Genomic DNA, 27,047 nt, shown 5'->3' with positions numbered 1-27,047 from the left:
TTATTTCTGAATACAAAAGCAATACAAGCTCATTGTAAAACATTAAAAAAAGCATGATTTTTAAAAACTTAGTATATGAGCATACTTTCATGCCATTAAGTATTCTCTATAATATTATTTATATTGACTATAAAATGGATATTTTATTTTATTTTATTTTATTTTATTTTATTTTATTTTAGTAGGCTCCATGCCCAGTGTGGACTCCAACATGGGGCTTGAATTCACGACCCTGAGATTAAGACCTGAGTAAGCTGAGATCAAGAGTCGGATGTTTAACTGACTAAGCCACCCAGGTGCCCCTGGGTATATCATTTAAATATAAGCACTGCAAAATGGCGGTCTGTAACCAAAACTGTTACATGAACATGCTATATTTTGTCATCACAGCATTTCAAAGTTGTTTGAAATTTGAATGCCTTTATACAACACATGCTGTCTTCAATTCCCCACAGTTTCCACAAATTCCTAATATCCAATGTTACTCCTTCGTTTTTGTCACGTACCTGTTTTTTATTATGTTGTTGCTATTTTCTGGTGTTTTTTTTTTTTAAGATACTTTGGAATTTAAGTTGAAAATTTATCCAACATAAGAATGAGTTTTCATTCATCCACCTGGTATCTGTTGCCTACCTACTATGCATGGTCTCTGTGATGGCAAGAAAATGGTGAACAACACAAACATGGTCCTTTATCCCTTGACACATATAGTCTAGTGTGAGAGACATACAAAGGAACTGCCAAAGGGAATAACTGCTAAAGGGAAAACTAACCTAGGGACCTTTCTTTGAGGGTAGAGTTTTCTTGAGAAAATAGTGCTTGAGCTGATATCTATGGGATATCAGGCAAAAGATTAGAGAATATTGCTGGCCAAAGTAGTGTATGTATAAAAGTCCTGAAGAGGGAGGTATCAAACTGTGTCAAAAGAGCTGAAACACAAAAAGTGAATGGAATAATTTTTGCAGGATGAGGCTGGAGAAGTTAGCAGAAGCCAAATCATTCAGGGCCTTGTGGACTGTGCTAAGAAATCTGAGGCAGATGTGGAGATGAAATATGCCTCCCTTTAATTGCTATCCATCCAATGACCCTGGTTTTCTCTTTCCTTCTTTTCATTTACTCCTCATATGACATGATTTTGAGATCTCTTTCACCCTCTGATCACTCTCTTTTGGAACTTACAATTTTATTAGCCTGCTGCTCCAGAAGCAGAGCCAAGTAAGAAATAACTAAGCTGAGGGCTAGAAGAATGACAATCTAGCAGAAATAGTAATTAACTGCCGGTCACTTTAGTAGAACACAGTTGCTACACAATTCATATTTAATTAAATGTTATTGGGTAATGAATATACATTTTACATTAGATTTTCTTTTAAAACTATGTCTCCCATAGGGGCGCCTAGGTGGCTCAGTTGGTTAAGCATCCGGCTTTGGCTCAGGTCATGATCTCACGGTTCATGGGTTCAGGCCCCACATCAGGCTCTATGCTGACAGCTCAGAGCCTGAAGCCTACTTAGGTAGGATTCTCTGTCTCCCTCTCTCTCTGCTCCTCTCTCTCTCTCTCAAAAAATAAACATTAGAAAGTTTTTTTTTAAATGTCTCAAATCTTAAAGTTTATTTATATTAAAATTAAAATCATATTGCTTTTTGTATGTAGTTCTAGATTGGTTAAAGAAGGAAATATAGGAATGGAAAAACGTAAAGATTCCTATAAAGCAAGAGAAAGCCAGTCTAAGACATAAAATATGCCAAGGATAATCTACAACTAAATAATGTGCACTAACTATTGGTTATTAAACAAATAAGCTACATGCATTTAATTTTTGTTCTCCATTTTATGTTTGTTAGTTTGGTAATTTTTGTCCTTGTTTTTTTGCAGAATGTAAAGTAGTTATTGCATAAAACAACTCCTACATAGAGATTCATGAGTTCCTGAGTTTTTACTTTCAAATTGAACATGAAAAGAAACATATTCAGGGTTCAGATTTAGAGCAAGCAAGTATATTAATAACTAGCAGAAATGTTAGAAGTTAGAGCAATTACTGGCTTGTATCTTTCTCAGGACAAATTGGGCTCATTAGAAAATTTGATCTGATAAGACTGAAAGTATCCAAAGGAACTTTTCATTCATTCATTTATTGATTATTCTACAGACATTTATTAACTACTATGTGATATACGCTATTTAGAGCACTGGGTACAGCTTATTAAAAAGTGCATAGTTTTTGAAGGCATTATATGCAGGAAATACTATAATAAACCTTTGACATATAAGGGATTCTCCCGATGACCTTGAATTCTCAAATAAGCAAATATTTTATATCATATAACAACTCAGAAAATATGGTAAATTATAACTAATCTTTCATATTTTCACATGTAATAGTAAGTTTTAAAATTAGGCAGAGGTTCCAGTCTAGCATGTAAGTAGCTTAGAAGTGGCCACTCCAAAAAAAAAAAAAAAAAAAAAAAAAAGTGGCCACTTCATCCTATCATCAAGTAAAAAGCTGAACAAACTAAAAACCAACAACTTTTCTTACATCTGTCAGAGAAGTGAGGTCACAGGGCAAATCACTCCCCCCACCCATAAATTGGAGAAACAGACAGATGGACAAAGAATCACAACTTACAGGAGCAGAAATCTTCATGGCAACCAGTGTTGGGGTAGGAAAACCTGAACTGTAATTGACAAATTGCTGGAGACTTAGTGTGGACAAGGCTGAGAGTGTAAAACTCCAGGGGGATCCAATCATCGAGGGCCCCCATGCTTTGCTGATCTTTACCTCCAGGAGCCCTACTAGGTCCTCACAGTGAATACTGGAGGAAAATTTGATATTACTGATTACTTTCAAAAGTAACCATTTTGAAATACTCCACATGATTATGTTCTTCCTAACAAGGCCCGTCCTCAGAAGAAAGTATTTTACCAAACCCCAACCCTCTGGGGTTTTATCAGAGCCTAACCTAATGCCAGCTTACTCTAGCCATCATATCCCACCTGAGGTGGAGTGAGAAGGGGAGAGGCTAAGAAACACTTGAAATTCACAGTGGCACAAACTCACCAAAGACTGGGACCTAATCATAGGACTATAGAACACTATCCCTTCCCCCACAACCTATCCTGCATTACTAAAGGCCTATTTATTATAGTTCCTTTTACCCAGTACATCATGTCCACCTTTCAATGAAAACCTGCAAGGCATACTAAAAACCAAAAGCAGTTTGAAGAGACTGAAACAATCAGCAAAACCAGAGTCAGATACAGCAGGAATGTTGGAATTATTAGGCCAAGAATTTTAACAAAAATACATAATTAATATGCTAAATGCTTTAATAGCAAAAGTAGATAATGTGCAACAACAGATAGATAATATAAGCAGAAAGATGAAAATTCTAAGAAGGAATAAAAAAGAAATGAGGAATGCCTTTATTGGATTCATAAGTGGGACAGACTCAGCTGAAGAAAGAATTGCTGAGCCTGAGGAAATGACAATAGAAACTTCCAAAACTGAAGAACACAGAGAAAAAAAGACTGATAAAAAAAAAAAAAACCCACAACAGAACAGCATAACCAAGCACTGTGGGAAAATTACAAAAGGTGGAAAATGTATATAATGGGAATACCAAGAGAAAAAAGAGAGAAAAGCGACAGAAGTAGTATTTGAAGCAATAATGACTGAGAAAGGTCCCCAAATTAATGTCAGACACCAAGCTACAGATCCAGGAAGCTCAGAGAACACAAAGCAGGATATATGCAAACAAAAAAACAAAAAACAAACAAACAAAAAAACTATACCTGGGCATAGGCATAGGTAAAATGAAGAAAAATAATAAAAAATGAAGAAAAAGTCTTGAAAGCAGCAAAGGAAATAAGTATCTTACCTATAGGGGAGCAAAGATAAGAATTATGTTCACCTTCTTAGAAACTATGCAAGCAAAAAGAGAGTGGGGGATGCCTGGCTGGCTCAGTTGTTGGAGCATACAGCTCTTGATCTCAGAGTTAGGCATTCGAGCCCCCATATTGGGTGTAGAGATTACTTAAAAATAAAATCTTTTAGGGGCGCATGGGTGGTTCAGTTGGTTAAGCATCCAACTTCAGCTCAGGTCATCATGATCTCATTGGGCTCTGTGTGGACAGCTCAGAGCCTGGAGCCTGCTTTGAATTTTGTGTCTCCTTCTCTCTTTCCTCCCCTGCTCGCACTGTTTCTCTCTCTCTCTTTCAAAAACAAACATTAAAAAAAAATATTTTTTTAATGTCAGAATGCCTTATTCAGCATTAGGGAACCTCACACAACACTGAATCTGACCAAAGAACTAATTTTACTATAAATGAACTAAGACAAAAGAATAACAACTATGTGATTAGTAGTTTTAAATGGTTTATAAACCTGTGTGATTACTGAACTAGAAAGCAATGACCATAGAATGGTGGAATGGTCTATTGAAGAACTCATTTATGATGCATGGAACAAGTTGGGAAATACTGTCTTACAAGATTCAAATATGGCTTTGTCTAAGACAGAGCACATAGGTCTGAGAACAAAGGGACAACAGTAGAATGGCATAAATCACTATTAGACCCTATGCCTGGAGGGACTATATAATTTATTGTCCAGACTTAGATACTTTTAAGAATGAAATAAATCATTAAACAGTTAAAATTACATAATAATTTCAAATGTGTATTAACTGACAAATTAGTTTTATTATATTAATGGACCGATGTAGAAAATAGACTGTTTAAAAACTATTTTCCAAAACAAATCTGGATACGGTAAACTAAAAACAAGCTGCTTAATACTGATTATCAGTATATTAAAAATAATAATCAATAATTATTCTAGACATTCATGCATTTTAATCTGTTTATTGACCATATCTGTGTCTCATACCATGTTTTTTTTTTACTCTAAAGAATATATTTTTTCCAGCTTCATTGAGATATAATTGACATATAGCACTGTGTTAAGTTTAAGGTATAAAACATGATGATTTGATACACATGTATACAGATTCTCCTGAACTTATGATAGGGTTGTGTCCAGATAAATCCACCCTAAGTCGAAAATGTATTTAATACACCTAACCTACCAAACACCATTGTTTAGCCTCACCTGCCTTAAAGTGTTCAGAACATTTACTATGAGCCTGCAGTTTGGCAAAATCATCTAACATAAAGCTTATTTTATAATAAAGTGTTAAATATCTCATGTAACTTACTGAACACTGTACTAGAAGTGGAAAGCAGAAATGGCTGTTCTGGTACAGAATGATTGTAAGTGTATTATTGGCTGTTTACCCTCATGATCACGTGGTTCACAGCATCTTTGGCACACTGTCACCGCCAGCATCACGATAAAGTATTGTACTGCATATCACTAACCTGGGGAAAGAAATCGAAATTCAAAATTTGAAGTATGTCTCTACCGAATGTGTATTGCTTTCATACCATCATAAAGTCAAGGTACAATATCATAAGTATAAGTTGAAGGCTGTCTGTATTGCAAAACGATTACCACAATAAAGTTAACTAAAACCTCTATCACCTCACATTATTACTTTTTTTTTTTTTTTTTTTTTTTTTTTTTTTTTTTTTTTGTAGCGATAGAATTTAAAATCTACTTTCTTTGGGGGCACCTGAGTGGTTCAGTCAGTTAAGCATCTGTGACTCTTCATCTCAGCTCAGGTCTTGATCTCAGAGTCATGAGTAGAGACTCTGCCCTGGATGTGAAGCCAACTTAAAAAATAAAAATCTGGGGCACCTGGGTGGCTCAGTTGGTTAAGTGTCCGACTTCGGCTCAGGTCATGATCTCGCGGTTCGTGAGTTCAAGCCCCGCGTCAGGCTCTGTGCTAATGGCTCAGAGCCTGGAGCCTGTTTCAGATTCTGTGTCTCCCTCTCTCTCTGACCCTCCCCCGTTCATGCTGTCTCTCTCTGTCTCAAAAATAAATAAACGTTAAAAAAAATTTTTAAAAAATCTACCCTCCTTAGTAGCTTTCAAATATATAATACATTATTGTTAATTATAGTTAATTATATGAAAATATATAATTATATTGTTAATATAGTTAATTAATATAGTTAATTATTGTTAATACTGTACTTTAGATCACCAAAACTTACTCATCTTACAGTTGGAAAATTGTATCCTTTGACCAACATCTCCCCATTTCCCCCCACCCCTAGCCCCTATGAAGAATACATTTTAATATGGTATTAGGTTTGTAATTTTTAATAAAAATATCTCTAAACTTCTTTAGCATTGTATTTTAATATTTTAACACTGTAGTTAATTAATTTAAAATTGTTGATGCTCTCAGCTGACTGTCCTCTGTTGACCTCAGTATTTTTATTTGGGAACATACTGTCTCTATAGGTTAATATAAGTACCTGGCAAACTCAGAACAAATTATTCCAAATGGAGTATATTCTCAAGTTAGATTTTGTTTTATTAAATGTGTAAATATTTCAACCCAAATGTTTTCAGTTACTGTCTTTTTTTTTTTTGCTTTCACTCATAGTATCTTTGACCAGTATTTTACAAGACAAAACTTACCAAATATGTTTTCTCTATTTTATGATTCCTTGAACGTTCTATCAAATTTAGATGTTATACAATAATATACCACTTACTACTTTCATTCCATTCTTGTACAGAATATAAATTTATCCAAGTAAAAATAAAGACTCCATAAAAGAATCTTTTCAGAAATCAGGGGTACTTGTTTCCTATTGCCATTGTGCTAAATTACCATAAACCCAGTGGCTTAAAACAACACACATTTATCATCTTGTAATTCTGGAGGTCAGAAGTCTGAAACGGGTTTCTCTGAGCTAAAAGGCCAACATATTGGCAGAATTGTATCCCTTCTGAATGCTTTGTTGGAATTTTGTTTCCTTGGTTTTTCCAGCTTCTAGAGGTTGCTTGAATTCTTTGGCTTATGGCCTCTTCATTTTAAGGGGTATCCCTCCAACATTTGTTTCCATTATCATATCTTCTCTGACTCTCTTTCTCTTCTGCCTCTTAAGGACTCTTGGATTATTACATTGGACTCATGTGGATAATGTAGGCTCCACATCCCAAGAACCTTAATCACATCTTCCCAGTCTTCTTTGCCATGTAAGGTTACACATCCATAGGTTCCTGAGATTAGGATATGACTAGGAATGTTTTCAAATATCTGGGTCATATGGTATGTAAAGATGGGCAAAATGCTTGACTAGACAATTCACTAAGAGATATGGGTGGCAAATAAGCACATGAAATGATGTTGTACTCTATATAGAAATATAATGGATTTTCATATGTAAATCTGATATCCGGTAACTTTGCTAAACTCCCATACTACTTCTAGTTACTTATTTGTATACTTCATGTGACATCTTCACAGAAATTGTGTTGTCTGTGAATAAAGGGAGTTATACTTCTTTTCCACTATGGATATATGGATGTTTTAATTCCTTCCTCCCTTCCTCCCTTCCTCCCTTCCTATGTTCTTTCCTTCCTTCTTTCCTTCTTCTCCTTCTCCTTTTCTTTTTCCTTTTGCTGTTGTCACTGGCTAGAACCAGCAGTGCAAAATTGATTAGAAGTGGTATGATAGACATCCTTTTCTTGCTTCTGATTTTCTGAAGAAAGCATTCAGTTTTTCACTGTAAGTATAATGTTAACTGTAGGGTTTTCATGTATATGGTTTATCAGGTTGAGGAAGTTCCTTTGTGTTCTCAGTTTCAAGAGACTTTTTATTAAGCCCGGATTTTGTATTTCTCAAATGCTTTTTCTTTGTTTATTGAGATGATCATGTGTTTTTTTTCTGCAATTTGTTATTAAAATGCATTAATTGATTTTGAATATTAAAATAACTTTACATTCCTGGGATAAACTCTACTTGGTCATAATGTATTATCCATTTTGTATATTATTGTATTTTATTTATTAAAATTTATTTATTTATTTTGAGAGAGGAAGAGAGAGAGCACACACGTGCACTCCAGCAGGAGAGGGGCGGAGAGAGAATCCCAAGCAGGCTCAAGCAGGCTCCACCTTGTCAGCACTGAGCCTGAGTAGGCCCCAACTAGATAACTGTGAAATCATGGTCTGAGCCTGAGCCAAAACAAAGGGTGGGACGCTCAACCAACTGAGCCACTCCAGAACCCCTTATTGTATTTGATTTGATAGCATTTTGTTAAGATGTTTTGCACATATACTCATGAGATCTATTAGTCTGAGGTTTTCTTTTTCTATAATGTCATTTTCTGGTTTTGATATAAGTAATATGGTCCTCATAGCATGATTCGGGAAGTATTTCCTCCTCATCAGGTTTCTGAAAGTTTGTATAGAATTGGTATTATTTCTTGCTTATATGTTTGGTAGAATTTGCCAATGAAGCTATATGGGCTTAGCATTTTCTTTGTGAGAAGGCTTTTAACTAGAAATTCTATTTCTTTAATAGCTACAGAATTATTTAGTTTATCTATTTCTTCTTGAATGAGTTGTGTAGTTTGTGTATTTCAAGGAATTTGTCCATTTTATGCCATTCTTTAACTCTGGTAATATTATTTGTTCTGAAGTCTATTTTATCTCGTATATATATGACCACCCCAGCTTTCTTTTGGTTAGTGTTAGCATGGTGTTGTTGTTTTTTCCATCATTTTACTTTTAACCTATACATTAACATGGTTGGGTCTTGTGTTTTATCAACTTTTACAATCTCTCATTTTTAAATGAGAGTGTTTAGGCCATTTACATATAATGTGATTATTGACATCTTTGGATTGATATTATCTTACTGTTTTTTTCTATTTGTCCCATCTTTGTTTCCATTTTTCTTATTTTTCTGCTTTCTTTTAGAACAATTGTGTTATTTTTACTCCATTTCATTACCTTCGTTGGCTTATTAGCTAGAACTCCTTATTATTCACAATAAAGAGATATAGAGTTTTAGTGGTTTATTTAAGGTTTATATTACACACCTTTAACTGATCACATTCTACCTTCAAATGATATTGTACACTACTTAATGAGTAGTGTAAAAACTTTGCAACAGTATAATTCTATTTTCCCTTCCTGGCCTTCTTACTATTTTCACCTTATATTTTTACTTCTACATATTTTACAAATCCCATAATACGTTATTTTTGTTTGTTTCTTTAAGGAGTCAGTTATATTTTGAAGATAATTAAATAAGGAAAAGTCTTTTAGTTTCATTTTTCCATCTTTATTGATATATGATTGACAAAAATGTAATATATTTAAGGTGTACAATGTATGTTTTTTTAAGTTCTCAGTTTATTAATCCTCTCATAAAAAATCTGCGCAGTCTGGGGCGCCTGGGTGGCTCAGTCGGTTGAGCGTCCGACTTCAGCTCAGGTCATGATCTCACAGTCTGTGAGTTCGAGCCCCGCATCAGGCTCTGTGCTGACAGCTCAGAGCCTGGAGCCTGCTTCTGATTCTGTGTCTCCCTCTCTCTTCGCCCCTCCCTGACTCATGCTCTCTCTCTGTCTCAGAAATAAACATTAAAAAAAAATTAAAAAAAAATCTGCACAGTTACCACAGATAAAGCTACTGCAGAATCTTTACTCCTGTTTTCCAGTCTTCAGCTCACTTTTTGCCAGCACCAACATTGGCTTTACAGTCTACCTGACTTTCCTCATTCTGTTCTTGTGTTCCTTTTGCTGTTTTCTTGAGGTATTTTTCCTTCTCATAAGGCCGTGTTTTGCAAGTCTACGTTTGAGTTCATTTTTCTTTATATAATTCATGGAATCTTAAATCATGCCAAAGCCAGTTGTCTTGCCACCACCAAAATGGACTCTGAATCCAAATACATAGATGATATCTGCTATGGTCCTGTACATTTTGGCTAGTTTTTCCAGAAGTTCTGTCTTAGTTACTTGACAGTTGCCTTTCCGTAGTGAAGAACATCAATGACCATTTTTTTCCACTGAAGTAATCAGCTGGTGGTCATAAACTTCCTGGTTGGAAGGGTTACTGTGCTGTTCCTGATGGTGGCAGAGTTTCAAGCAGCCAAGAAGGAAAAGAGACAATATGTTTTGATACATTTACATTGTAAGATAATTACCACAATCAAGCTAATTAACATATTCATTACTTCACATAATTATCTTTTTGTGTGTGGTGAGAACACTTAAGAACTACTCTATTATGGGGCACCTGGGTGGCTTAGTCGGTTGAGTGTGCAACTTCCGCTCAGGTTGTGATCTCGTGGTCCACGGCTTCGAGCCCTGAAGCTATGCTGACAGCACAGAGCCTGGACCCTGCTTCCAATTCTGTGTCTCCCTCTCTCTCCAACCCTCCCCCACTCATGCTCTGTCTCTCTCCATCTCTCAAAAATGAATAAATGTTAAAAAAAATTAAAAAAAGAACTACTCTATTAGCAAATTTCAAGTGTTGTAATACATTATTATTAGCTCTAGTCACCATGCTAAACATTCATTAGGTCTCCAAAATTTATTCATCTTGTAACTGAAAGTTTGTACCCTCTGACAAACATCTCCATTTTCCCCTCAACCTCCAGCCTCTGGTAACCACTATTCTACTCTCTATTATTATGAATTCACATTTTTTTCCCCAGATTCCTTATATAAGTGAAATCATACAGTATTTGTCTTTTTGTGTTTGGCTTATTTCATTTAGCATCATGTCCTCCAGGTTCATCCATGTTGCAATGCAGGATTTCCTTCTTTTTTAAGGCTAAATAATATTCCATTGTGTATGTGGGGTGTGTGTGTGTGTGTGTGTGTGTGTGTGTGTGCATGTGCATGGTAGTCACATAGGCTATTTCCATACCTTGATTGTGGTGATTAATGTTGCAATACATACAGGAGTGCAAATATCTCCAAGATAGTGATTTTATTTCAATGTATAACCAGAAGTGGGATAGCTAGATCATATAGTAGTTCTATTTTTATGGAATCTCCATACTGTTTTTGATAATGGCTGTATCAATTTACATTCTGACCAACAGTATACAAGGATTCTTTTTTTGCCACATCCTCTCGAAAATTAGGCATCTTTCTACTTTTTCATAATAACCATCCTAACAAGTATGAGATGATCATTGTGAGTTTGATTTCCATTTCCCCAGTGACTAGTAATAATGAGCACTTTCATATATACCTGTTGGCCATTTATATATTTATTTCCTTTTGGAAAAATGTTCAGGTCCTTTGCCCATTTTTTAATTGGGTTATTTGGGTTTTTTGCTATCAAGTTATGTGAGTTCCTTATATATTTTAGATATTAACCTCTTATCAGATGTATGCTTTGCAAATATTTTCTCCCAATCCATAGTTGCCTTTTTATTTTGTTGATTTTTTTTTGTTGTAAAGAAACTTTTAAGTTTGATGTAGTCCTATTTATTTATTTTTGCTTCTGTTGCCCTTATTTTTGGTGTCAAATTAAAAAAATAGCCAACACCAATGTCAAGGAGCTTTGTCTCACTTTTATTTTAAAATTTCACAGCTTCAGATCTTACATTAAAGTCTTTAATACATTTTGAGTTTTTTTTTAAGTTTATTTATTTATTTTGAGAGAGAGAAAGAATGTGCACCCAAGTGAGGGAGGAGCAGAGAGAGAGGGAGAGAGAGAATCCCAAGCAACCTTTGTGCTGTCAGCACAGAGCCCAATGTGGAGCTTAAACACATGAACTGTAAGAACCTGACCTGAGCAAGATTAAGAGTCAGATGCTTAACTGACAGAGTCACCCAGGTGTCCCTGAGTTTTGTTTTGTTTTGTATAGTGTAAGGGTTCGATTTTATTCTTTGAATGTAAATACCCAGTTTTCCCAACTCCATTTATTGAAGAGACTATCCTTTCCCTATTGTGTATTCTTGGTGACTCTGAAGAAGATTAGTTGACCATATTATGTGTGGGTTTATTTCTGGGTTCCTGATCTTAGAGGAAAGGATTTCATCTTTTCACCTGTGAGTATGATGTTAGTTGTGGGCTTGTCATATATGACTTTTATTATGTTTGGTATGTTCATTCTATACCTAATCTCACTTGATCATGGTGTATAATCCTCTAATATTTTGTTGAATTCATTTTCTAGCATTTTGTTGAGAATTTTTGTATCTATATTAAACAGGGATATTGGCTTTTAGTTTTCTTTTCTTGTAGTGTTTTTATCTGGCTCTGGTATCAGTAATGTTGACCTTGTAAAATGAGTTTGTGAGTGTCACCTCCCCTTCAAGTTTCGTAGAATTCACCAGTGAAACCATCTGGTCCCTGACTTTTCTTTGCTGGGTAATTTTTGATTATTCATTCAATCTCCTTGCTAGTAATTTGTCTGTTAAGATTTTCTATTTCTTCATGAATCAGGCTTCATAGATTGTTTGCTTCTAGGAATTTATCCATTACTTCTAGGTTACCCAATTTGTGGGTATGTAATTATTAACTATTAATTGTATATAAATATTAATAATCATTTCTTATGATGATTCTTAGTATTTCTGGGTTATTAGTTGTAATGTCTCCTCTTTCATATATTATTTTACTTATATGAGTCTTCTCTCTTTATCTTAGTCTAGGTAGAGGATTGTCAATTTTGTTCATCTTTTCAAAAACCAGCTCTTACTTTTTTGTTGATATTTTGTATTGTTTTACTGGTCTGTATTTTATTTCTGCTCTGATTTTTGTTATTTCCTTCTTTTGGCTAACTTTGGGCTTAGTTCTTATTTTTCTAGTTCCTTGAGTTAGATTATTAGTGATCTTTCTTCTTTGTCTTAATGTAGACATTTATCATTATAAACTTCCCTCTTACAAGTGTTTTAGCTACATACCAAAAGTTTTGCTATGCTGTATTTCCATTTTCACTTGTTTTAAGATATTTTTAAATTTCTCTTTTGATTTAATTTTTGAACTATTGATTGTTCAGGAGTAGATATACTTTCCACATTTGTTAATTTTCCAGTTTTCTCCTGTTACTGATTTCTTGTTTCATAACATTGTGGTTAAAAAAAAGAGGCTGATATGATTTAAGTCTTCTTAAATTTGTTGAGACTTGTTTTGTGGCTTAAGGATTATGGCCTGGAGAATGTTACATGTGTGCTTGATAAAAGTGTGTATTCTGCTGCTATTGCATACAATGTTCTGTATGTCTGTTAGCCTTATTCTAAAGTGTAGCTCAAGTCTAATGTCTCTTTGTTGATTTTCCGTCAAGATGGTCCATCCATTGTTGAAAATGGGGGATTGAGTCCCCTACTGTTTTGCATTGTAGTCTATTTCCCTTCATATCTATTAATATTTGCTTTATGTATTTAGATGCTCCAATGTTGGGTACAGGGCAAGTGCAAGGTTGGAGGGAAGATGGCAGCCCCAGTTCTGGGGAATTACAACAGCAATTTCTTTGTGGGAGGGAGGTAGAGCAGCATCTCTCTTTCTGGGATTCTCCCTGGCTGCTATGGCTGTTGGTCACTACAATGGAAAAGATTTGGGTGTTCCATGTGGACCAGGACATTGAAGTCTGCTGATGAACACTAGAGGGTCCTCCACTATGAAAGCTGTAGAGAGTCCACCGCTGTTGCAAGGGCTGTTGAGATAATCAGCAGCAAAGTCTCCCAGGGTTCTCCACAGAGGTGGCCATTAGGGATCACAGTGGCACCTGCCACTGTAGAATTGCTACTGATAGCCTCCATCCTTCTGCTTTGTTCCTAGCCACCTCCAGATATCTCAGCTGTGCCAATGTCACCAGTGATCCTCTTGTACAGTTATTCCCCCCCACCTTTTTTTCGCTCCACTAAGTTGCTATAGGTTTTTAATTTGATTCTGAGTTCTCCCAGGGCTATTTTCATTCCTGGATCACTATCTAATTGTTCTTTTATGTACAGAGATGAAGACTGGTATCTTCTGCTCCATCATCTTGCTAACATCACTCTCCAAGAAAAAGTCCTTGTATTTACCCATGTAGTTGCCATTTCTGATGCTCTTCATGCCTTTATGTGGATTTAGGTTCCATTTGGTATTATTTTCCTTTTTTCTTGAAGGACTTTCTTTACTATTTCTTACAGTGAAGGTCTGCTGGTGATGAATTCTTTCAGCTTTGTTTTATGTCTGAAAAAGTCCTTATTTCATTTTTGTTTTTGAAAAATATTTTCACAAGGTAAAGAATTCTGGGTTGATTTTTTTTCTTTCAATACTTTTAGGATGTTGTACCACTATCTTCTAGCTTGAATTGCTTCTGATAAGAAATTCACTCTCATCTTTATCTTTGGTCTTGTATCATATGTCTTTTTCCTCTGGCAGCTTTTAAGATTTGCTTATTATTACTAGTTCTAAGAAATTTTGCCGCTAAGCTGTGTTAGATAGGACCAGACAAGATTTAGTCTATGATGAAATCTTACCAATCACTGGGGCAATAATCTTCTCAGTATCCTAAAGCTTTCCAATCTGGCTGTTGGGAACATGCACTATCTTAGTCCATATTGAGCTATGAATACTCTTCCTTTAATCCTTTCTCCCCCAGCTTCAGATAGTTTCCTCACATGTATGTGTTAATGAATACTTAACTGAATATTCAAGAGACACTCTCTGGAGATCCCTAGAATTCTTTCTCCATGCTTTCTCTTCTCTCTGCCACTTCTAGCCTACTTGACTTCCTCAGACTCCCAGCTCCTTCTCTTCAATTCAGGGTTATTCCTCCTGCACTGCAGCCTGAAACCTTTCTCTAGGCAGTAAGCTGGGGATAGTATAGCTTACCTTATTTGTTCTCATTTGACAGGGGACAAATGTCCTTCATAGACTGATAGCCAATATCTTCAAAGCCATTATTTTACAGATGTTATCCATTTTTTCTACTTATTTCAGGCAGAAGGGTAAACCTAAACCTGGTTACTCATCTTGACTAGAAACAGAAGTCCACAGTGACTTTAAAATTTTTTTAATGTTTATTTATTTTTGAGAGAGAGAGAGAGAAAGAGAAACAGAGGGTGAGCAGAGGAGGGGCAGAAAGATAAGGAGATACTGAATTCAAAACAGACTCCAGGCTCCACATTGATAGAGAGCCCGACAACGGGCTCAAACTCATGAACTGTGAGATCGTGACCTGAGCCAAAGTTGGACGCTTAACCAACTGAGCTACCCAGGTGTCCCCACAGTGACTTTTTTTTAAAAAAAAGTGCAAATCTTCTTATATTATGCTACTCATAAAACCTGTAAATGGCTTCTCACTGTTCCTAGGATAAAGTCCATAATTCTCGACAAGGTTTTCAAATTTTGGCCACTTCTAGGATATCTTGTGCCCTTACTCTCCCTTTACTCTTTGTTTCAGTTATTCAAACTCAGTGGACACTCTGCCTCTCCTCCCCCTGCCTTTACCCCATGCTTTGTGTGCCCCCTTCACCTAGCTCACTCATACCTACAAATCAGTTTGTCTTGAATGCCATTTTTTTTTTTCCAGGAAAGCTGTCTTTGGCTTCTCTCAATAAGTTATGTTTTAATCATTGTCCTCATAGGTTAGAGATCAATATTAAGGTGGTACTCTCTAATATATCAGAAAATTATGTTAAATAATTTCTGAGCATGTTTCCAATGATAAATTTCCAAGGTTTGATAAAATAAACATTCTTTAAAAACAAATAATTATTTGTATAGGATATATATACATATCTTACTTATTAAGATTATAATACTTTATTAAATTTGATTGTAGAAGTGTTGAATGGGATCTGGTAGCACTTAACTTCTCTGCAAGGCTTCTTTGAATGAGGTTAAACATTGCCATACCCATTGTACCTCACCTATAATTTGTTATTATTTCAAACTCAATATATTGATAAAGTACTCAGTATTATCAGTATGAGAGAGGTAGTATAAAATCAATCTCATTCCTAAAGAAAGTTAAGATTTACTTAGTAAAATAGGCTCATATGCAAGAAACAGCAAGGAATTGGACAAATATTTATAAGATAATAATTAAATGCATATTAAGTTGTATATTCAATAAGTCCTGCCCTTGCTACTCTAAGAGTGGAAAGGTTTAGAGCAGATTAGGTAGAGAAATCAGCCATTCAAATTTAAGCTAGAGAAGGGACTCCAGAGGCAGTAAATATTAGGTAAATTAGTTAATTATCTGAAATAGCTAGAAGAAAAAGGAGGCAAAAGAATAGGTATAAAGCATTGCCCAAGAAAAAAGTTGATAAAACTGAATCTGTTGTCAAATGCAAGGAATACATGTTAGGTCAAAAGCTAGAAGACAAATCATAGGTCATAACTTGGGTCAACACGAGAATTCAGTGGGAGAAAGAAGTAAGATGGCAATGAAGCTGGAGGACTTAGCACTCCTGATATGAGAAGGGCTATAGTACCTGAAGCTCCCCGAAGCCTCCCTGGTACTAAAGCTTAATTGTTATTGGGTGTGGGTCACATGTTGAATATGTGAGAGGACTGAATTAAAGGAAATTGGTTGGAGAGATTTTTATTCTGACCCCTGCATAAACACCCAGGCTTTCCTTCTCAAGGAAGGGAAGACTTTCCCAAGGTTTTCCCTAGAAAACCTAGGTATCAAATCTCTTTGGTGGGATGCTCTGTTCCACCTCTGTGCCTTAAATCAGTCATTTATGGCCATGGCCCCAGGTATTTGTCTATTCTGATCTGTTCATTATGATTATTTTGTACACAACTCCCTGCTTCCTGATCTGCACCCATTCATTCCATAGTCCATCTAGCCTCTTACTGTGGCTCCATTCCAGATTACAGTTCTGCTTCTGTCCTTTGAACTAGACTTTGGTATTTGGTTTCCTCTTTCTGATTCTTGGCTAGCTCTCAAAAGTATGTTCTAATGATCATGCCCACTTCAAATGACTTCACTTTCATTATTCTATAGGGACTCAACCCCTGTTTCTGTAGGCAACATAACCGCCATTTCTGGCCATGGAGTGGTGCCTCAACAAAAACCCCTGGACCTTACATAAGAGATTCACGTCAGTGCTTGTTCATATGTGTTTTCTTTACTAAGTACTGTCTCCATTGGATGCAGTGCCAGGGCTGGCTATAATAATGGCAAAGTCCAAATCATTCCCTCCTGTGTGTTTTGGCTCATTGTCTCTGGCAATTGGGGTAAGTTGCAAAGCATTGGGTTCAGAGGGGAGTTTTAATGTCAAGTGTACAGAGATTAGTGAAAATGAATTTTGGATGCAAGAATGGTAAAACTGGAAGTAGAAGTCCCCTACTTTATGGTCAGTAATCTAGAAAGTAGTGATGGGTGGTACATATCTCTTATGAAGAGCCACAGAGTCTGCTCTTTGTATTGTCTTTCTTAGTGTTCAAGATTGTCAATTTAAGCTTTCATTGGTTTAACAGGTACTTATTGAGTACCTACCATATATGTATTAGGCTCTGGGTTAGAACTTGGGAATACAACAGTGAGCAAAAATAATCATGGTACGACTGTTACTCAGCTTACAAGCTAAGTGGGGGAAAGACGTTATACAAGAATCCACAAATTATCTTATAGATTATTGATAAATATGATATAATAATGTAACTATTGATATAATCAAATGTAAATAAGATAATAATTAATGGAAAATAATTAATTAAAATAATTAATGGAAAACATAATTAAGGGAAAACTGAAAGTATGGTAACTACTATAGGGAAGAAGTACATGGTACTATAAGAGTATAATAGTTCTTTCTTGAGAAATTATTGTTGATCTGGCATGGTAAAGGGAAATAGATAACTAGGTAAAGGAGGGATAAAGTACATCTATCCTAATTCCTTCTGATAAAAGGAATTATTGTGGCTTCAAGTAGTTGAAAGATGGCTATTACTGCCATTGTGTCAGAAAGCTATGAACAGCATATTGCCATATAAGTCTAAGAAACAGGTAAAGGCCAATCACAGAGGGCCATTGTAAAGCTTCTGTCTTTACCTAAAGAAAGATGGGATGCCACTGAAATGTATTAAGCAAGAAAGTGCTGTGATACATGGTTTGAAAAGGTCATCCTAGTTGCTTATGTGGAAGAGGCCAAAAGATGCAGTCAGAATGCTCATTTAGTAGATTCAGGCAAAACATAATGCTGGCTTACACTAATATGTTAGTAGTGGAGGTAACTAAAAGTGGTTAGATTCAAGGTATATTTTAAAATCAGAGTTGGGGCGCCTGGGTGGCGCAGTCGGTTGAGCGTCCGACTTCAGCCAGGTCACGATCTCGCGGTCCGTGAGTTCGAGCCCCGCGTCAGGCTCTGGGCTGATTGCTCAGAGCCTGGAGCCTGTTTCCGATTCTGTGTCTCCCTCTCTCTCTGCCCCTCCCCTGTTCATGCTCTGTCTCTCTCTGTCCCAAAAAAAAAAAAAAAAAAAAAAAACAAAAACTCTAAAATCAGAGCAAATAGGACTTCCTGATGAATTGAAGATGAAGGATGACATTTTCCTCCGATCTTTGCCCTCCCTTCCCTTTTAGAAGATGATCTTATCTCCTATTTTACCAGAATAGAGTCATTAGGCAAAAACTCTCTCATTTACCTGCCAAAAACATGCACTTGAGAAGGGCCTAGGGAAATTGATATCTTCAAGATTTCAGTTAAAGGGCAGGAACCTATCTGAAGAAGGAGATGGAAGGTGTTATGATGATGATGGTAAAGTAAAGGATGAATGGAGCAATTCCATTTGCCATATAATGGAAGCCTGGATGAAAGGTCTGGTGAAATTCTTTGAGGGGGACAGACTATGGGAAGTAGCTGGAGGATTTGACTTAGGTGGTCATAGACATAAAAATTGGCAATCCGTCGGAAGTCAGGACAATGCTGGTTCCAGAAGCTGAAGACTCGTGTGCTATGCGGCCTAAGTAATAGTGGATATGAAAACAACAGAAGCCTTGCATCAGGAGATGTCCATGACTCCTTTGGGTTCTTTTGGATTTCTTCCAGGAATTGACCGAGCCAAAAGTTATGGTGATGCTAGGTATAAAGGAAAACAGTAGACATGAAATACATATTTATTGAAGAGGGGAATATACAAATTGTGAAAGGCTAGTTTCTCTGTTTTAAGATGGATGATGTAGTCATATTAATTATTTGATATGTAGCCATGGACATTTCTTTCTGTGTCTGGTTGGTCACTCTTTTTAACCTCCATCTGTGTGGATAGTGAGTAGGAAGGGATGAACTAAGACATTGAAGAATTTGAGGGAAGTATTCTAGAAATACAAGGCTAGTCACTGTATATGGTCTCACTGTATATTGCCAGGTCGTTTATAGAAAGGAAACACCTTTTCTTTTAAAGTTTATTTATTTACTTTTGAGAGGAGGGGAAGGACAGAAAGAGAGGAAGAGAGAATCCCAAGCATCAGTGCAGAGTCAGATGCGGGCTCAACCTCACTAATTTCAAGATCATGACCTGAGCCAAAATCAACAGTCGGACACTTAACTGCCTGAGCCAGCCAGGTGCCCCGAGAGGAAACACCTTTTTAATCGGCAAGGCAGCAGGCTCTGAAGCAGAATGTGATCCAATGTAACGAATACTTTGTGCCCCATTGTGGTGGAAGCACTGAGAATTGTGCTAAAAGTATATGAAGGGGAAGGGCTAGGTCAAACCCTTTTTAATGAACTCTGAGGGATTAGGGTATAGTTTTTCCCAGGGCATCCTGAGCCTTCTTTGCTTCTAGATGCAAACCTTATAAATAGTGGTTTGCATCAGAAAGTTCTGTCAGAAAAAGGATTACCAGACATCCTCATGGGTCATAGTCAGGATCTTGAATGGATCTAACCAGGTTACATTGTCTGGGCCTCATATTAGTGCAAGCAACACCTTGATTCTTCAGGGCTGTTTCTAGTAGTTCTGGAGCTCCTTCAGATGCTTGTTGGTTCAAGCGTTTGCCTCTTCTCACCCACTGATGAAGTTTTTCACTTCTAGCTGTGGTTGTAGGGCCATGTCAGTCTTTGAACAGAGACCCTCAGGCATGAATAACCTTGTACATCAATAATTTTATAGATTCCTCTTGCCTTATATGAACCTGCTATATATATATGATATGGAGTTGAACTTTCTTTTTTAAAAAAAAATTTTTTTAACATTTATTTATTTTGAGACAGAGCATGAAAGGGGGAGGGTCAGAGAGAGGGAGACACAGAATCCGAAACAGGCTCCAGGCTCTGAGCTGTCAGCACAGAGCCCGATGCGGGGCTCGAACTCACGGACCACGAGATCATGACCTGAGCTGAAGTCATTCGCTCAACCGACTGAGCCACCCAGGCGCCCCTGGAGTTGAACTTTCTAAGAAGAATATGATACACTGCACCTGATGTATGCTTAGCTCTCTTGTCATGTGTGCTATTCCTTGTTAAGGACATCAGGTCACAGAAGAGTTTTAAGACCTCTCAGGTAAATGTATCCAGACCTTAGAGGCAATGTTTATAGGAAATATATGCAGTCTTGTATATTGTGTAATTAGTTATTGCCATCAATAGCTTTCTCTAGAAATACGTGCACAGGCAGAGTACACCTCAATCTGAGGGACCCTTACAGAGGTGATTCCTCTATGGAGATGATGGAGGGCTCTCTTTATGATGTGAGAAGGAGATGCAAGGCAGGGTATGGGTGAGATTGAGGTGAAGAAGCTCTTCCACTCTTGAAAGATAATTATCATTTGTAGACCCTAATATCTTATCCAATTTCTCTAACGTACTTGGCTGGAAAAGATATCATTCAAGCTTCTTTCAGGATAATAAAGCCACTATATAATTTATAAGAATACGGGATTTGTTAAACGTGAAAGGAGCTTTGGAAATGAAAGTCTGGAAGAAAGGAGTTAGAAACTCAGAAAGATCATCACCAGTCAGTACTTTCATCACACCAGTACAATACCTGTCTGGTGGACAAGTTGAAGCCTGCAGGGAAAATCAAGAAGCCAAGTCCTTCAGGATGTCAAAGTGAAGGTAAGATCTATGGAAATTGCAGCTTCTAGGAAGTTATTGCCTTCATTTAGGTATTGTTTCCATGGATCTACAGTCAAGTACCTGGTAGAGGGCATGGAGTCACAGTTGGCCAGCAGAAAAAGCAGGTGGGAAGGAGTCAAATGCAGGGGAGGAAAAGCTAGCACCTACTATTACTCTGTGTCTTTTTTTTGTCACCATGTCTGACTGCAATGACCTTCTAAAGGTAATGACTTCTGTTTCATTTTTGCCTTCCAAACTTCTCATGTAGTTCCTCTTTTGGTCAACTCTAACTTTGTACTATAGAGGGAAAAGAATTTTGGGAAATGTAGTTTTCAGCATTAGCTAAATTCATGTAACAAAATCTATCACAGACATTCAAACCAAAAGTTCTCAAAGATACATTTATTGGAGTTTCCTCAGAGATGAGATGGTATAGTAGTGCTAGGGTCACAAAACCAAGGCAGTCATACAAGGCTACATTTTTTGACATATCTGGATCATGGGGAATCAAAAAGCTACCTAAGTGTCCCAATGGCTAGAGTATTACCAAATACTTAAACTGCTCTAAGTGGGTCTGGAAGACCATTTTCCTGATAATGTTCTCTCAAATGTGGATTAGATTGCACATTCCCTCTGAATTGGCCTAAGGTCTTGGGGATGGACATTCTCATACCAGCACAGATTTACTGTTGCAATAGTTTCTGGAAGACATTGGGGTTTCTTGGGGTGCCTGGGTGGCTCAGTCGGTTGAGCGTCTTACTCTTGATTTTGGTCAGGTCATGATCCCAGGATTGTCAGTACTTTCAATGGGAAAGTGGGACAATGGGAAAGTGTGGGATTGAGTCCCTGCTTTGGGATCCATGGTGACACAGAGCCTACTTGAGATTCTTCCTCTCCCTCTCTCTCTCCCTCTCTTCCCCACCCTTCTGTTCTGCCTCTCTCCCCCAATGATGCTCTTTATCTCTAAAAAAAAAAAAAAAGAATTGGGGTTTCTCACTCTTCTCTTCAAGAGTACAAGGGCCCCAGCAAAAGAATCAAAGAAAGTTGAGAGATTGTCACAGATATTTCATTTATGGTATTCTAAGGGACATAGACATCTTCTAAGAGTGGATTATATTCCTTTTTCACTTTTAAATTTGAGCCACAGATGCAAACTGGATCACGCAATCAACTCTTCATTCACAGTTAATATCTGCTTCCTATTTTGAGAACACCATTTAATAGGTCAAGTGTGTGTGTGTGTGTGTGTGTGTGTGTGTGTGTGTGTGTGTATCTGTATAGCTATCTATCTACCAATTATCTATCTATCTCCTCAAGAATGAGAGCATTGGGTAGTAAAATAGTTGTCCCATGCATAGCCTGGGGGAATGCTATATTCAGTTTAGTTGAAGTTCAGTATGTAAGTACTCCAGGAGTTCACAGCATTGTGTATCTCTAGCTAGTTGATGACAATAGCCCTCCAACAGCAATTGCCTATCTGACGTATATACCTGGACATATTTTCCCAAAATATTCTAGCTAAATTTGGAGCTCAGTACAAACACAGCTTCTTCTTTTTCCTCCCTTAGTCCTCTTCACTTGTCTCTCTACACTGGAAATTCATCTTTATTCTGAGAAGGAGGTCATGGCTACTAGGCGGTATGATAAGATGGCCATGTGTAAAGTGTGATGAAGATTTTGATGGGCTGACCTGATGGTCAGGTTTTTTGAATAAGGAGTTCGGGCTATCTTATCCCAATGTGGTGACACTCTGATACACCACCCGAATCCCTTTTCAGTGAAGGACTGAGCCTCAGCTGCTGAAGGGACTATCTATAAATAGCTTTCAGAGATTGCCTCAGTTACAGAGAATCACACAAGAAGTCCTATAGCCAATAGTTGATTGATGTGGAGTATAAAGCCCTTGCCATCTGAAAGGCCATTCTAGCTCCAAAGGTTCCAAAGGGGTTGGTTGAGGCTGTCGCTTGACTTCTTCCTCTCCTCACTCCTGCTTCATTTTCCTTTCTTCCATAAATGTAGATCCCATGGGTATTCCTTTTTTCTATGAATACCCCCCATACACTAAACTCAATCTCAGGGATTACTTTCTAGGAATCTTACCTACAACATCTGTACAGTTGTGAGTCTTTCTTGGAGCTGTGCTTGGAAAGGCAGATGACTATTTCTTCTCTCATTCTGTCTCCTCTCGGATATTAACATTGTGGTAAGCCTATGGATTAAAGGCATACTGCCACAGTAAAAAAAAAAAAAAGTGCTATTGGAGTTTAGAAGAAAGAAAGTGATCAGTGGTGATCAATGAGAGCTCAAGCAGTAAAGAAAGACTTTGCAAGGACTATGCTTTTTATCTAGTCTTTGATCCTGTTCTCCCTTTTTTCCTCCAATCTATTCTCCAGGCTGCAGCTATTTATTTTCAGACCCAAATATGGTCACATTGCCTTTCTTCCTAAAGTTCCCCAAATTGCTTCTCATTATTCTTGGCCTAAAGTTGAAATTGTCTTTAAGACTCTGGACCTGGATCCTGCCACCCTACCCCCCAACTGAATCTCGCTCAGTGTCTCTAAAGTACCATGTTAATGTGCTCCTGGGCCTTTCCATGTATAGCTCTCCTTGCCTAGACCACTCTTTTACGCTTACTCCAACTTATATTTCAGGACTCACATTCAATGTCACTTCTTCTGGGAAACCTTTCCTGACAATGTAGTTGCTTTGTGTTTGGACCTGCCATAACACCCTGTACTTCCCCTGGAATAGCACTTACTCAATTTTGCTGTAATTTTGTGTTTTTCTTAAATACTATGCACTCTCTAATAACACCTAATGTTTTTTTCTAATTTTTTAAAATATTTATTTTTGAGAGAGAGAGAGAGAGAGAGAGAGAGAGAGAGAGAATGTGTGTGTGAGAGCAGGGGGAGGGGCAGAGAGAAAGGGAGACACAGAATCCTAAGCAGGCTCCTGGCTCTGAGCTGTCAACAAAGATCCTGACGTGGGGCTCAAACTCATGAACCATGAGATCATGACCTGAGCTGAAGTTGGACACTCAACTGACTGAGCCACCCAGGTGCCCCTAACACCTAATGTCTATTGAGGACTTACTATGTGCCAAGAAGTGTTCTATGTACTTCACATGTATTATATCCTTTAATCTTTACAAAAAACTTATGATACTATAATACCCTTTTTTGACAGATAAGGAAACAGAGGCAAATGGAGGTTAAAGAATCTCATAGTAGGTGGCATTTTAGTTTGTGTTTTAATGTGGTTTGATTCTGGAGTCCGTGCTACCACTACATTATGGTTTGATGCCTGCCACATGATAAATGCTCAACAAATATTTATTGAATGAATGAATTTAATAGGCCCAACTGGAAGAAAAGAAGAGCACTGAGGATTATTGGGAATAAAGTAGAAAAGTTAGGTCCAGATTTTGGAAACTCTAGGATCCTGAGAAGTAGTTTAGATGAGAGGTGGTTGGGAATAGAGATTCATTGTTGAAAACACTTTTTAAAAGATTAGGTTGGCAACAGTTTGTGCAACTTCTACTCTGTGCCTTCTAACTCAACCTTCAACTTGAAGTTAGAACATTTAGAAAAAGGCAGGATGAAAATATTAATGGGAAAATTATGCAATAGTGCATAAAATCTAAAGGCTGACATTTTGTTTCCTTTAACTGAAGGTCATATACATTTAATAAAGTATCTTTTTCAGATAGTTTATGGTGTGACTATTAATATCTTATATTTTAAAAACAGGAACAGATTAGAAAAATCACTTCCTACAGGGTGTTTAGGGGCAAGTCATATCCTTTGAGAATTCAAGTTACATGCTGTTACCAAAGCTCTTTATATGTATATGTTTTTGACAGATTTCTCTTATTAAAACATTTTTTTCAATTAGGGTTTTAGGATGCATATTAAATCCAAAATAATAAAATCCGCTGTAACTATCTATAACTTTTATTTCAAGTTTATTCATTTATTTTGACAGACAGAGGTAGAGAGTGCATGTACATGCATGTGGGGAGGGGCAAAGAGACAGAGGGAATGAGACAGAGAGAGAGAGACAGAGAGAATCCCAAGAAGTTTCCACACTGTCAGTGCAGAGCCTATTGAGGGGCTCAAACCCACGAACTGTGAGATTATGACTTGAGCTGAAATCAAAAGTCAGATGCTTAACTGAACGAGCCACCCAGGTGCCCCCTCTCGATAACTTTTAATACTTTCTGTTGGTTCCATGTTCATAAGGTAAATAATTTTTTTTTTTTTTTTTTTTTTTTTTTTGCTGTTGCAAACAAAGCCACGTATTGGCCCAAGTGTCTTAACTGGAAAACTTTGCTCTAATCTCTAAGTGTGAAATTCCACCTTCAAGTATGTTTGTTGAGGGTGGTAAAGACTTAAAAATCATTGTCCTCCAAAGTAATTTGACTACATTAGGTGAATACCAGGAACTTTAAACATGGTTTTGGGGCTTACCCAGGGGTAGTGTAAGAATCACAACATTCCACTGCTTTCTCCACCCTGTTCGTACCCCCAACCCCCTTTTTTACACATATTACACTAAGAGTGAGACATTGTAACCAGATCTCCCTATTATAATAATATTTTAGGTGTCTTAATTATTTCAGAACCAATAATCCAGAGTCTTCTGCTCTTCTAAATTGTTTCGCTTTCTGTTTCCCTATACACTACTGTGTTACTGCTGATGAACATTGTGGCAATCTAGAGATATAGACATGAGTTTTAGTGAAACAGACAAGACCAGGCTAACAGGAAAAGACTTGTCTTTGCATACCTGAAAGGCCCTTTTTGTTGCCCTGAGCAATATATATCTAAACTTATACATTCCTGTTTTTAGAATTTGGGAATACAAAGGGGAGATACACAAAATAATACCTTACACTTGCAGGGTGTCTAAGTGTGATATTTATTATCAGAAATGGCAGAGAGCTTTGCATCTTAAAGTGCAAACAGCAGTCATTTACAAATAATATATGAAATATAATTTATGTTTCATTTATATGCTGCAAAAAGTTATACAACTATAATTATAAATTCTATTTTCATTCTCTCTTGCTCCCTCTTTTCTTCCCTCCTTCCATCCATTTTTTTAAAATCTGTAGTGTTGATTAGGTGATATAAATAACACAGAGAATTTACTGTACTTTGAGGAATATTATCTTTAGCATATTTTAACATATAATTATTGGTTTTAAGTTTCCATCTTATAATACTGAGATGAAAGCCAAAATGCAAAAGAATTTAAGTGACTAAACATATTATGTAATATATAATATAATGTGATATAATATGTTGTGATATGATATGCATTCAAAAAAAGAAACCCAGGAAGTCTCAATCGAAATAAATCACTTTTGAGAGTTTTGTGGAGAACACTTCAAAAAGATAGGCAATAATTCTCTGAAACAACTGAAATCCAGGCCTGTGTTACTTCAGTTGTGAGAGACAGGTCCTACATATTAAAACATAATGAACAAAGAGAACAGATAGCAGTTTTTAATATGAGCTTCAATCAAAATTCACAGAGAAAGTTTTGATTTTTTGGCGTTGATTTGCAATGGAGCTGCTTCTTTCAGGGACAACTCTACTTGCATACGGTACAACCAGAGCGGCAGGAATTTATTCCTTACTAAGGATGGTCGATAAATTTCCTAAGCAATACTAGAGAGGAAAACCAGCTTTATGTAATAATTTATATTAACATACCACAGGGCGCCTGGGTGGCTCAGCCGGCTGAGCGTCCGACTTCGGCTCAGGTCATGATCTTCCAGTTTGAGGTCGAGCCTCGGGTCGGGCTCTGTGCTTGCTGATGGCTCGGAGCCTGGAGTCTGCTTTGGATTCTGTGTCTCCGTCTCTCTCTCTGCTCCTCCCCCACTCGTGTCCTGTCTGTCTCTCTCTCTCAAAAGTAAATAAATATTAAAAAATAATTTAACATATGACAAATCAGGTATTTCGGAACAGTGGGGAAGTGAATGAGGAAGATTTTATCAAAAAAGTAAAGATTAAAATATGATGAGTGATCAGGACACAATGTGAAGAGGTTTATAAAACATAGAAGAGCATACCTGGATATTTTAAAACAACAAATTAGGAAAGTTTAGCCTCTTTTTTGACAGAAACAATATCTGTATCATATAAAGAGTTCATAG

At 36.9% G+C, this 27,047-nt stretch overlaps 1 pseudogene; it reads right to left on the bottom strand.

Moving 5' to 3' along the window:
- Positions 1-9,593: 9,593 nt before the first annotated feature.
- On the bottom strand, positions 9,594-10,509 carry LOC121039448 (40S ribosomal protein S24-like; annotated as a pseudogene).
- Positions 10,510-27,047: the final 16,538 nt, after the last annotated feature.

Source organism: Herpailurus yagouaroundi, unplaced genomic scaffold, assembly GCF_014898765.1.
Source record: "Herpailurus yagouaroundi ecotype Mexico unplaced genomic scaffold, PumYag 28, whole genome shotgun sequence".
NCBI lineage: Eukaryota > Metazoa > Chordata > Mammalia > Carnivora > Felidae > Herpailurus > Herpailurus yagouaroundi.
This window is presented reverse-complemented; position numbering and strand designations above follow the sequence as displayed.